Genomic DNA, 11,551 nt, shown 5'->3' with positions numbered 1-11,551 from the left:
GCGCCGCTTGCGTTGATGCATGGTATAGTGGACGGCAATGGGTACAACCATAGAGTGGTACAACGACGATGAGAGAAAAACGGGACTGCGTGAACACTTTTAACGACAGCAGCGCCCCTATGTCTCAACGTTCACGCAAGCTAGTTTTTGTTCGTCCGCATGCAGCGCCACCAGTGGCCTTCTATAGCGTTTTTCTCGAATGCTCGCGTTATGCGCCTGATGTACTAGATTAACTGGTGGTCAGACTGGCGGGAACGGTTACCAGTACGGTTGTGGCCTGAAACTGCGGAATTCTTCATGTCCTCGGGCGGTATTTACTGTTCAACGAAGTGAAGTTTTGCCGGGAGGCGCAAAAAAGGTCAGTGCTGCTTATTTATGTTCTAGTAACGGTTGTTGCTTTCTGACTTGTTCATCACTGCGTCCGATAAACGTGCCGCTCCGCTGCCTGTTCGATGCGAGAAACGTTTGCGGCCGTTATTCACTTAAGCTTGTGTGTTTGTGGGTCGGAGTCGGCTTGACATTTCTGACTCCGTACGTTAGCTAGTGCTATTTAGAAAGTGGCTGGTGCGCGCATTTCTCGAGTCTGCATCTTCCCTTATGGTGTGGTGTTGCTTAGTTGTATATTGACGGTTGCTGTACCTGTCAGCGGTACTGAACCTTCTCGGGTAGTCGCATGCTATTGTCTCGCGCGCACACACTGCAAAAATGTTAGTCGGAGCGTCTGTCATTAGACTTATCGGTATTTTCAAACTTCCGTGTTAATTGCGTTGCGTTTGTCTTCTGAGAGCCATAAATTTACTGTGCTAATCACGCTATTCCGCCTAATGTTGATGTGCGTTCAAGGCGTTGGCGGCAGCACTGCTTACGTATCTGTGCTGTGTGTGTAGTTGTTCCCTGTTTCTTCAAATGCCTTCGATGAATTCAGATGGTCTATTTACACCAGTCAACTATAGCTGGCTCCCTGACGTGTAGTTAAATGTAAGGGAAAGTGGTTGTCTGAGCAGTAGCGTAGTAACAAAACGTTCCTTTTGTGGAGGGGAAGGCAGGTGGAAACACGCAGAAAGTGTGGTGCAGTTTCTATGCTGTCAATGTCAGTGGTAACCTGAGACCTCAGAATAATTACCCATAAAACTCACGTGTGGACTATTAAAAGTTTTAACGTCACAAAGTAAGTTTTAAAATAATCCATTCCTGCCATTTTATGCTATCAATGTCAGTGGCAGCTCGAGAGTTGGAATAATTTTCAAAACGCTCGGGTGCAAAGTTGTTGCATCATGATGTGCACCAAACATTAATCCATTTCTGTTCTCCTTTGAACGTAGAAATTATACTGCAAAAGCAGATTGCTACATTCTGTATTCATACTCTATGACCTGTTCAGAAAGAGTATATGGCTGGCTGTGGAGACATTTGGCCCTCCACTGATAGGTTGTGACAAATGTTTTTGTTCCTCAGCAAAAAAATGAAAACAAATTCTTTCCTTTCTTTACAGGCTCCTGCGAAGTCATGGCTGTGGCATTCACTGGCTGAAGACATCTTTGGCATGCTGAAGGGTCGTCGGGGAGACTGTGGCGGATTATGAATGCCCTGTGGAGCTCATAAGCCACAAAAGAGTACTTTTTGAGTCGTGCATATTGTGCAGATATTCACCAGTTCGCATAGACCAAGGACAGGTGAGCTTAAAGTATGTTCAAATATTTTGATATCGCAAATTGTTTAGCAAGAAAAGATTACCAGGGCTTCCGCCGTAAAAAAGACATTCTTTCTTTCGTGTAACGAATCAGACATTGTTCAATATTATCTCGTGCGCCCTGGGTAAAGCAAGGCATAAATTTATTCTCTGATATTTTTGTACTGTTTATTTCCTAGGCAATAGGGTGAAGATAGACCTAAAACAGCGGTACAAGGAATGCATATGGCCATTTTAATTGTATTTGGACCCCTTCTTGGAAGTGTATCATCAGAAGGCAGCACATTAAAGCTCTTGCACAGGATGAAATCATTGCATTCTACCAGTAAGTACGCACTGCCATTTTTGGGTCTTTCATGGCGCGTTTTTAGGTAGTTTCTTTATAACTAATGGTTTCAAACTTCTTTTCAGTGACAGCTTGACCCGTGGCTCAAGGTGATAGTAGAAGCTTTTCGGAACACGTTGGCGAAACTTTCCTGGAAGTGCACTTTGAGACGGCCTTGGCAGAAACACCTGGGTCTTAATTTTGGTTGGGTAAGCTGGCATTTTGTTTTTGCGGGACTCAATTTCTCGGGGTATGTTCGTCCTTATAAAATCTCACTGTTAAGAAGTGATCGTGAACGCCAATATTGGCCATTGTGTTCACACTCCGCCTATTACGTATGCTCCAACAGTGGCAAAAAAACACACTATTTTGTATTTAAGTTTTGTAAATATTTAGCTTTTACACCTCAAGAGTTGTTGCTGTGATTTGCCAGCACCAGGGACACGCCCAACGCGGTTGCTGCTACAATACGGTGGCAACTGACGATTTAAATTTCCCGATTTTAATACGCCTGTAGCACCAATAATACTCTCGAATACAGGCGTAGCATGAGTAATGCTTGCATTGTGTTTGGACAGGTGGTTAAATAAGGGGTAATTTTTTAAGAGAATTGTTTAGAGCACAGAAAGTGACGTCTGCAAGAAAATGTGCTATAGTTGCGATTTATAAGAAAATTGTCCAACAGCCTAGCTCAGCATTAGTCAGCTCAACTTCTGCCTCATACCACTACGAACCATGGAGGTAATACATATCGAGAGGGAAATATTTTAGGTGGAACTAATTCCACAAAAAATTTCTGCCACAGTGCGATATTTATGATTTCCTATGACTGGCCATTTATTTCTTTGCGGTAGAAACATCGTTTAGTTGTAAGTTATATTAAGCCAGCCTCACTACAGCATTCTAGGGAGCACATTATACAGTACAGAGAACATTTTTTGCAGAGAGAAGGTGTGTAAAATATAATGCCGAAAGGTGATTATAGTAATTAGTATTTCATTAATAAACGAAACCTCTCAAGGATAAAAAAAACCTTAGATTCAGGATACCGAGGCACCAAGTTGGACACTTTCCAGAATCAGGGCGATTTCATTGATTGTCTGTGGTGATATTGTTTAGCGCACTTTCACCTTTAGTAGCACTCCCAGAAAAAACCCAAGAAAGCACTGATTTTAAATTAATTACTGTGTTATGAAAGGGACTAAGCAACTCATTTATTTAAAGCAACCATGTGACAAAATTTTCTTGTTTCCTTGAAGGTACATGAGGTGAGCAGTAAGTCTTCTCGAGGCCCGGTTATTCTGAGAGAAGGGACTGGCGGCATCAATATTGCCCGCAAGAAACACATCACGGATTGGCCGCCTGCATTATCACTTCAGGATGTGGTCATCCTCTTCGCCGCATATGTCATCTTTTTCATCGTGTCATCATGTTCATATGGTTGTGTGCCTTTGGAGAGTTCTTGGGACTTTTGCAGGGAGTTCTTGGAAAGCATGAGAAGTTTGACAGTGGCCTGGTGTCATTTAAGTTGGAGTCTCTGTTGAAATACCTGAAGTGTTCAGCTCTACTTGGGATTTTAAATTATTGGTAGAGGTTAAAGGAGCCATGAAGAGAAAACACAAGTTTGGTTAATTCAAAAGATTGTCTCGTTAGAATCATACTGACACCACTTTTAACGTAAACTTCGCTCAAATAAGCTACATAATTAGGAAAAACGGGAATGGTCATGCGACCCACCAGCTCATTTCCCGCAACAGAACCTGTGATGTCACATGAGCTAAGCTCTGCGATTGGCGGAGGCTGGTAGAAGCAGACGCAAATTAGGTAGAGCTTACAAACTAGACGGACGAGCGATTTGCGCTTAAATTTAGGGCACATTCTTTACAAAGCAATAAGAATGATGGGACAAACAGTGGAAGTTACGAAAGCACATGTAAACATAGAAGTACTGATGCGTTCCGCTGTTCGTACTGCGCACAGCATGCTTGCTTTAGCTACACAGCACTACGGGGCTTGGGGTTGTCTCAGACGACACTGGCCGATTGACGCAAGCAACGGTGTCTTACGTGACCCCATTTGTCGAGCGAGCACTGTTTCAGGGAACGAATATTTTCTCCCAGAACAAAAACAAGCCAGGTTTAAATGCGGGCAAAAACAAACCAAACGCTTGCCACGGTATGGTGGCGCCATCTAGGTTACGGAACGTAAAGAAACGCGGGAATAAACCAACACCGCTGTACAGGGTGGAGACAACCTTTGAACGGTCCCGTGCCGCCGCAATTGGGCCAACGGGCTCAACGCGTTATTCTTTCCGTTTCCCACGAGACCTAGCAACGCGAAACAGACAATATGATTCAAACTTCTTCAGTAAACCGCGTTGCGGCGATAATTTTAGCGCGGTTTTGACACAATGACTTGCTTCGGCGGCGAGCGAGCAACCGAAAATGGCGGCGCCAGCGTATACGTGTCTCTACCCTGTACGGCGGATGCGTGAATGAAGGTACTCTAGGCTGCAGAGCGGTCGGTTCCTGTGATGTCACTTGGGACCACGAAAACGCACGATTGAGCGGGAAAATCAAAATTTTAACCTAAATTGTTTAATTTCTCAGTGAATAAAGCACCGTTTGTATCCGGACAAGCGCTGGGGGCACTATAAAACACGAAATCTTTCGAATAAACCCAACTTGCATTTTCTCTTCATGGCTCCTTTAAAGTAACTCTTGAAAGGCATGAAGGAGGTCAGATGAAAGGCATGAAAGGGGTGAAATCAGATGAAGAGGTTTAAGTTACTGGCACATTGGCGCTCTTTGCCCTCGTCGGCCTTGCGCCATTAAACACCAACCATCATCAAGTTACTGGCACATGCAAGTTTCATGTCAACTGAACACTGAAGTCGTGCCTTATTTTTCATCATTTGCACAATGCGCAGGCTGCCTTTGAATCTATAGTTGTTGGTAATGTAGTTCATGGCACCGCATTGTAACGTCCTTATGATTCAAGTGTAGCTCATGAGATTTTTTTTCATGGCAGTGCTGCTGCTGATGCAAACGTGACAGTGATTATTTACGCAGATGGCTTCCGCCTTCATTGATAAATTTTAGTACCGGATGTGAACTGACACCCATCACCTAGAAGAATTGGAAATGTGCGTATTTGGCTTGAACAAGTTTTCTCCTGTGAACAAAGCTGCATTTCTTGCTTGGCAGAAGCAGGGCTTTGGTCACAATTACAATGATAGCAAGACGGGAGGGTTTTTATAGCACGCAACTGTGAATTTCACCTAAGGTAAAACGTTTAGGCTGGAAAAGATGCTTTCAAATCTGCTTTGTAAAACTGGTCACCTGTATGATTCAACGCTGGCTTGTTTGCTTCTTAAAGGAGCCATGAAGAGAAAATACAACTTTGTTTAATTTGAAAGAACTTGGATTCAGTATCTCACTCAGCTCCATTAGAGCCACAAGAGATGTTTTTTTAACGAAAAAAAGCAAGAAGTATTTAAAATCTTTCAAATTTTGCGCCACAGTGACGTGTTATGAGCAAGAATGACGTCATACGGGCCAACAATAAAACAATTTTCAGTGCGTTAACCGCACGTTAGCATTCAAGTGATGCGGTCAAATGGAACTAGAGGCCCCATTACAGACGTCCAGTCATGTGTCGTCGCGACAGGTCAGTTAGGCGGACGCCAATCGCACAAACAAGGTTCCGTGACGTCATGGAAAAGTTGCGGGAAATTGGCTAGGGGGTCGCCATGGCCTCACATATTTTCTTTAATATCTCCGTTATTTGTTCGAAGATTGCAATGATACTGGTATCATTGTTATCGAGACTAAGCAGTCTTTCTGATAAACCCAACTTGTATTTTGTCTTCATGGCTCCCTTAAGGATGTCTGACCTGTTCCCGCTTGAATTGATGACGTATATAATTAGTCTTGTTAAAGTTTAATATGTGTAACATGCTTCCAGCTACCTGGTTTGCAAAATTATATAAGATTCACGCTGGCTTTTGTGAGATTTCTTGGGATGAATTATTTTAAACAACTACAAATTGTTTGGGCAAGTAACGTGCCTTAAGTCAAAGGCGTTTTCAGGACGCTCATAAAGTCTATTTTGCCTACAAATAGCTTGATGTTACACTTACGTCTGGTGTCAGGAAACTACTATCTTTAGTAATCATGTTTTAATGGTGGCATACTGCTACATGTGACCTCTCGTGTCAAAATGTTTTATCGTTAATCTTGGCTCGAGCGTTGTTTCCTTAAAGGAGCCATGAAGACAAAATACAAGTTTGTGTTATTCGAAAGATTTCGTGTTTTGTAGTTCCCCCAGCGCTTGTTCGAATGCAAACGCTGCTTTATTTACTGAGAAATTAATCCATTTATGTTAAAATTTTGATTTTCCCGCTAAATCGTGTGTTTTCGTAGCTGCAATGACATCACAGACCGCTCGGCAGCCAAGGATCCCTTGATACGCGCGTCCGCTTTACAGAGCAGAGACACGTACACGCTGAGGCCGCCATTTTGGATCGCTCGCTCGCCGCCGAAGCAAAGTCATTGTATAAAAATCGCGCTAAAAGTATCGCCGCAACGCGGTTAACTGGCAAAGTTTGAATCAACTTATCTGTTTCGCGTTGCTGGGTCGCGTGGGAAACGAAACGAACAACGCGCTGAGCACGTTGACCCAATCACAGCGGCACGGGACTGTTCAAAGGGTGTCTCCACCCTGTTCGGCAGAGTTGGTATCGAGGTATTCGTGCGTTTGTTTACGTTACTGAACCTAGATGGCGCCACCATACCGTGGCGTGTCGTTTTCTGCCTTTTTTTTTCGTTCTGGGAGAAAATCGTTTCGTGAAACATACAGCTCGCTCGACAAATATCTTCACGCAAGACACCGTCGCGTCAATCAATCGGCCAGTGTCGTCTGAGACAACCCCAAAGCCCCGCAGTCCTGTGCAGCTAAACAAGAATAGTGCGCGCAGTACCAACAACTGCAGTACGCAGCGGTACTTATATGTTTATATGTGCTTTTGTAACTTACACTTACCACCATTCTTACGGCTTTAAAAAGAATGTGCCCTAAATTTAGGGCAAATAGCTCGTTCGGCAGGCTTATACTCTGCCTAATTTTCGTTTGCTTTTGCCGCCCTCCGCCAATCGCAGAGCTGTCTCGTGTGACATCATAGGTTCTGTTGCGGGAAATGAGCTAGTGGGTCGCATGGCCATTCCCTTTTTTCCAAATTATGTGGCTTATTTGAGCGAAGTTTACGTTAAGAGTGGGGTCAGTATGATTCTAACGAGGCAATCTTTTGAATGAACCAAACTTGTGTTTTCTCTTCATGGCTCCTTTAAACTCTTGCACTGCACTGTTGTAGGTTTGTGATTATACAATCGTGTATGGCTTGTTTTTAGGCCTTTCCCTACAATTTAATAGCAAACTGCATTTTCCCAAACAGTTATGCCTAAACATAGTATGGCAAGCGAATGGGTAATTCCGCCTTTGGATTACCTTGGTTTATCTGATAAGACAGCATATTTGATGGTCGCTGTTGTATAATGTCTGTGTCAGTGCCGTGGTAGACGCGCACGTCTATTTATTTGTGAAGCAGTGGCCCACCGTCTTTATTAACCATGTTTTTGAGTAAAGGTGAATATGCGAAAATGCCATTTGGAGCCTAGTGCAATCGTTATGGTATTTATTCCTTGTACGTTGGTCATTTTCTGTGCAATTTAAAATAGACAGCTATTCATATCTGAAATGTATCATACTAACACCCAATAAAGTTGTATAGTATGTTGAAAAGCAGTGTATGAGTCATAATAGTTGGTTTCGTGCGTATTTTAATGCAAGTATATTGTTTCTTTTACACGCAGCTAAAACCCAGCACAAGATTCTGCGGGTGAAGCCAAAGACTGTGTGCCGCTCTAGGTGCCTCAGACCAACTTTTATATACAACTGTGCTCCGATAGGCAACTGTTAGGAACTGTCAGGGACCACACTGCTGCTGTGGTTTCTGCTTTCCAATTGTTGGTATCACTGCGGGTCATATATCAAGGCTGTGTTAAAATGGTGCTTGCGGTTTCCTGCTGATACCAATGGATCCGTCAGCCTGGATTATGACCTCGGTGTATACCGACAGGAAAGCAGAAATATTGGAAAAGTGGAGTCCCATAGACAGCTTCCCAATGTCTATAGGAACACCGTTTTATATAAACAGCTGGCCTGAAGGTACCTGGAACGGCGCACCGGATAAATTCCATAATCATTTTACATGGATCAATGTTCCAGTAACTTAAACTACCCTTTTATTTGGAACAGTGATCCGCATACTTTTATTTGGAACACCGATCCACATAATTTAGTTGCAAAAATATGTGGTGCACTGTTCCACTTAATTTTCAGGATATGTGGAACACGGTTCCAAATATATAACTGAAACTTTTTTGCAAAAAAGTTCCAGTTACTAAGTGGATCGTACGTGGAACCAGATTAAGAGTGTACAGACGGTGATGTCATCCGCATAGGCGCTGTGGTGCAGGCCTGGGATGCATTCTAAGAGGGGAGGGAGCTGGAGCATAGCCACGTTGAATAGAAAAGGGGAAATGACTGACCCCTGAGGTGTGCCTTTACTGCCCAAGGATATGGAGTCTGATTCAAGGTCTTGGACTGCGAGGGTTGCTGTGCGACCAGTGAGAAAGTTGGTGATGTACTGGTATACACTCTTAATCGGGTTCCATATAGGTTCCAGTTAAAAAGGGTGATCCACATATTTTATGTGGATCCGAACGAAAAAATAACTGGAACGAGGGATATGGTGGATCTTATCTGGAACCATCAGCTTGTTTTCTTTATGTTTGTGGTTTTTATCTGGAACCGAAAAAATGGGGTCATGCGATGTCGGCGGTTCCGGTTACTGTTCCACTTTTGTTCCAGTAAACGATTGCGGAGAGTGCGTTTGTATATTTTTTGCTCGTGTCTGTTCCACATAACTCGTGCACGGCAGTGAAGTATGCACTCTTTCATGCATCAACTGGAACAATGCACCGCATATATATTTGGTCCTTCTTGACCGAGGATGCACTTGCATGTTTAATATACACGCGCACACCGCATATTATAATGGACTTCACCATCTATGAAACTGCCTTGCAGCAGTTAACTTTCATAATACGGCTAAGGTGTAGTTTTATTGATGACCTTTGACAGAAAACGAAATCGCACTTCTTTGTCAACGCTGTACAAAGCATTAAAAATGTCGAGAGAAGGCTATCTTAGAGAAAAGAAGAAATTGCAGGAACCCATTTTCAGGTGTTCTGTGGCACATCAAACCGCTTTCGTGAACATCTTAGTTTTCTAATTTGAGGCGTGAAGTACAAAATTACCAGTGACTTGAATTTGAGAAGGACTAAACGTCTTCCTTTTCCTCATTTGCCGTTCGGGCGAAGTGCTGCTATAGTGCTGCTATAGTGCTATAGTGCTGAATATTTCGTGGTGCTTTTGTGAGCACCTTCATAACGAAATACTTATTGAGGCTATTACATGTTATGCATCTGGTTTACAAAGCTTCGCAGAATCGGCAGTTTTTGTTCAACGCTCAGTCATCATATCGCTGTGGTGTAGTACGCGTTCAATGGTACTTAGTCCACGTTACTTATGTTGTGATGGGGTGCATACATAATGGTAACCGACTGCGTCACATTTTACACCGCACACATCATGCTACGCATGCAGTTATATGTTTAGAAGTTCGTTTTTGTATTTTGTCTCGTCTCGGCTGTTAATTTTCACAAGCAAAAACGAAAGCCTCTTTGCAGAAGGAGAACGACTAAAAACCTGGAGAACTAAATCTATCCCGCGGCATCTGCCTTACATTCTATATATTTATACTTAAATGGCATTCTTATTTCAAATTATTCATTGCAGTATCGGGAAATCCGCAGTGTTACCCTAATGTTGTTACTTGCCATAGTAATTCAAGTTCACCGAATGACCTGCCGTCTCCTGCTGGTCCCCCCGTTGCTGTTTTCCTGCACTATTGGTGTTAATGAAGAAAAACTGCTGGAAAACGGGCACATGTATTATTACTCGCTAATTAGCTATTTCACACTGGATTCACTATACGGAAGTAGTTTTCTATAACGTGGGTACAAAGAGCGTCGCAGTATATATTATTGATATTGGAAAGGCTTGTTGTCAGGAGAACTCAGTCAATAAAGAAGCGTCGTTTTGTTTTCACTCCAAACAACGAAGTAAAGTTGTCATCAAAGTTTATGCACACATACCGCACGCGCTCACGACCCGCGGCGAGAAACAACTTTAGCCCAACTAACGTGTTAAATTGGCTAATATCTGAGCTCTTTGTTCCAGCCTCAGAGCCGCGTAGACGTCCGCTTAGAGGCCTACTCCCATTTTCCGAAGCAAATAAAAGCGATCAAGGGTGCCGAGTTTGTGATCTCTTCCGCGGACTGGTCACTGGCCACGGCGTGCATCGCCCAAGCCACGGAGGAAGAAAAAGTTGGCCGAAACCATTACGAAATGACCGCCACTTCAGTGCGGCATGCCGTGCGCATGCGTTGGCAGCCGCAAGGCCACGCCGTTTGCGTTGATGCATGGTATAGTGGGACAGCAACGGGTACAACGACGATGAGTAAAAAAACAGGACTGCGTCAACCATTTAAGCGACAGCAGCGCCCCTATCTCTCAAGGTTTACTGCGCTAGCTTTACGTTCTTCTGCATGCAGCGCCACAAGTGGCGTTCTACAGCGGTTTTCTCGATTGCTCGCATGGAACTTTCCTCCATGATTGCTCGCGTCATGCGCCTGATGTACAAGAGGTATTGTCAATCAGAGTGGCGGGAACCGTTATGGTTATGGCAGTTTGGTTGTGGCGTGAAACTGCGGATTTCTTCATATCCTCGGGCTGTATTTACTGTTCGACGAAATGTAGTTTTGCCAGGAGGCTCAAAAAAGGTCAGTGCTGCTTATTTATGTTCTGGTAACTGTTGTTGTTCCTTGACTTGTTCATCACTGCGTCCGATAAACATGCCGCTCCGCTGCCTGTTGTTCGTGTTCAAGAAACGTTTGCTGCCGTTATTTACATAAGCTTGCGTGTTTGTGGGTCCGAGTCGGCTTGGCATTTCTGACTGCGTACGTAGGCTAGTGCTATTTAGAAAGTTGCTGCTGCGCGCATTTCTCGAGTCTGCATGTCCCCTTATGGTGTGGTGTTGCTTAGTTGCATATTGACGGTTGCTGTACCTGTCAGCGGTACTGAGTATTCTCGGGTTATTCGCTCGCTATTGCCTCGTGCGCACGCACTGAACAACTTGTAGCGTCTGTCTTTAGACTTATCGGCATTTTCAAACTTTCGTGTTAATTGCGTTCTGTTGGTCTGCTGAGAGCCGTAAATTTACTGTGCAAATCACGCTATTCCGCCTAACGGTTGATGTGCGTTGAAAATGTTAGCGGCAGCACTGCTTACGTTTATCTGTGCTGTGTCTGTAGTTGTTCCCGGTTTCTTCCCATGCCTTCGATGAATTCAGA

The sequence above is a fragment of the Haemaphysalis longicornis genome, unplaced genomic scaffold, assembly GCF_048455015.1.
Source record: "Haemaphysalis longicornis isolate Haplotype H1 unplaced genomic scaffold, Haemaphysalis longicornis Haplotype H1 scaffold_93, whole genome shotgun sequence".
Classification (NCBI taxonomy): domain Eukaryota; kingdom Metazoa; phylum Arthropoda; class Arachnida; order Ixodida; family Ixodidae; genus Haemaphysalis; species Haemaphysalis longicornis.
The sequence above is the reverse complement of the archived record's forward strand: the minus strand, read 5'-3'. Positions refer to the sequence as shown.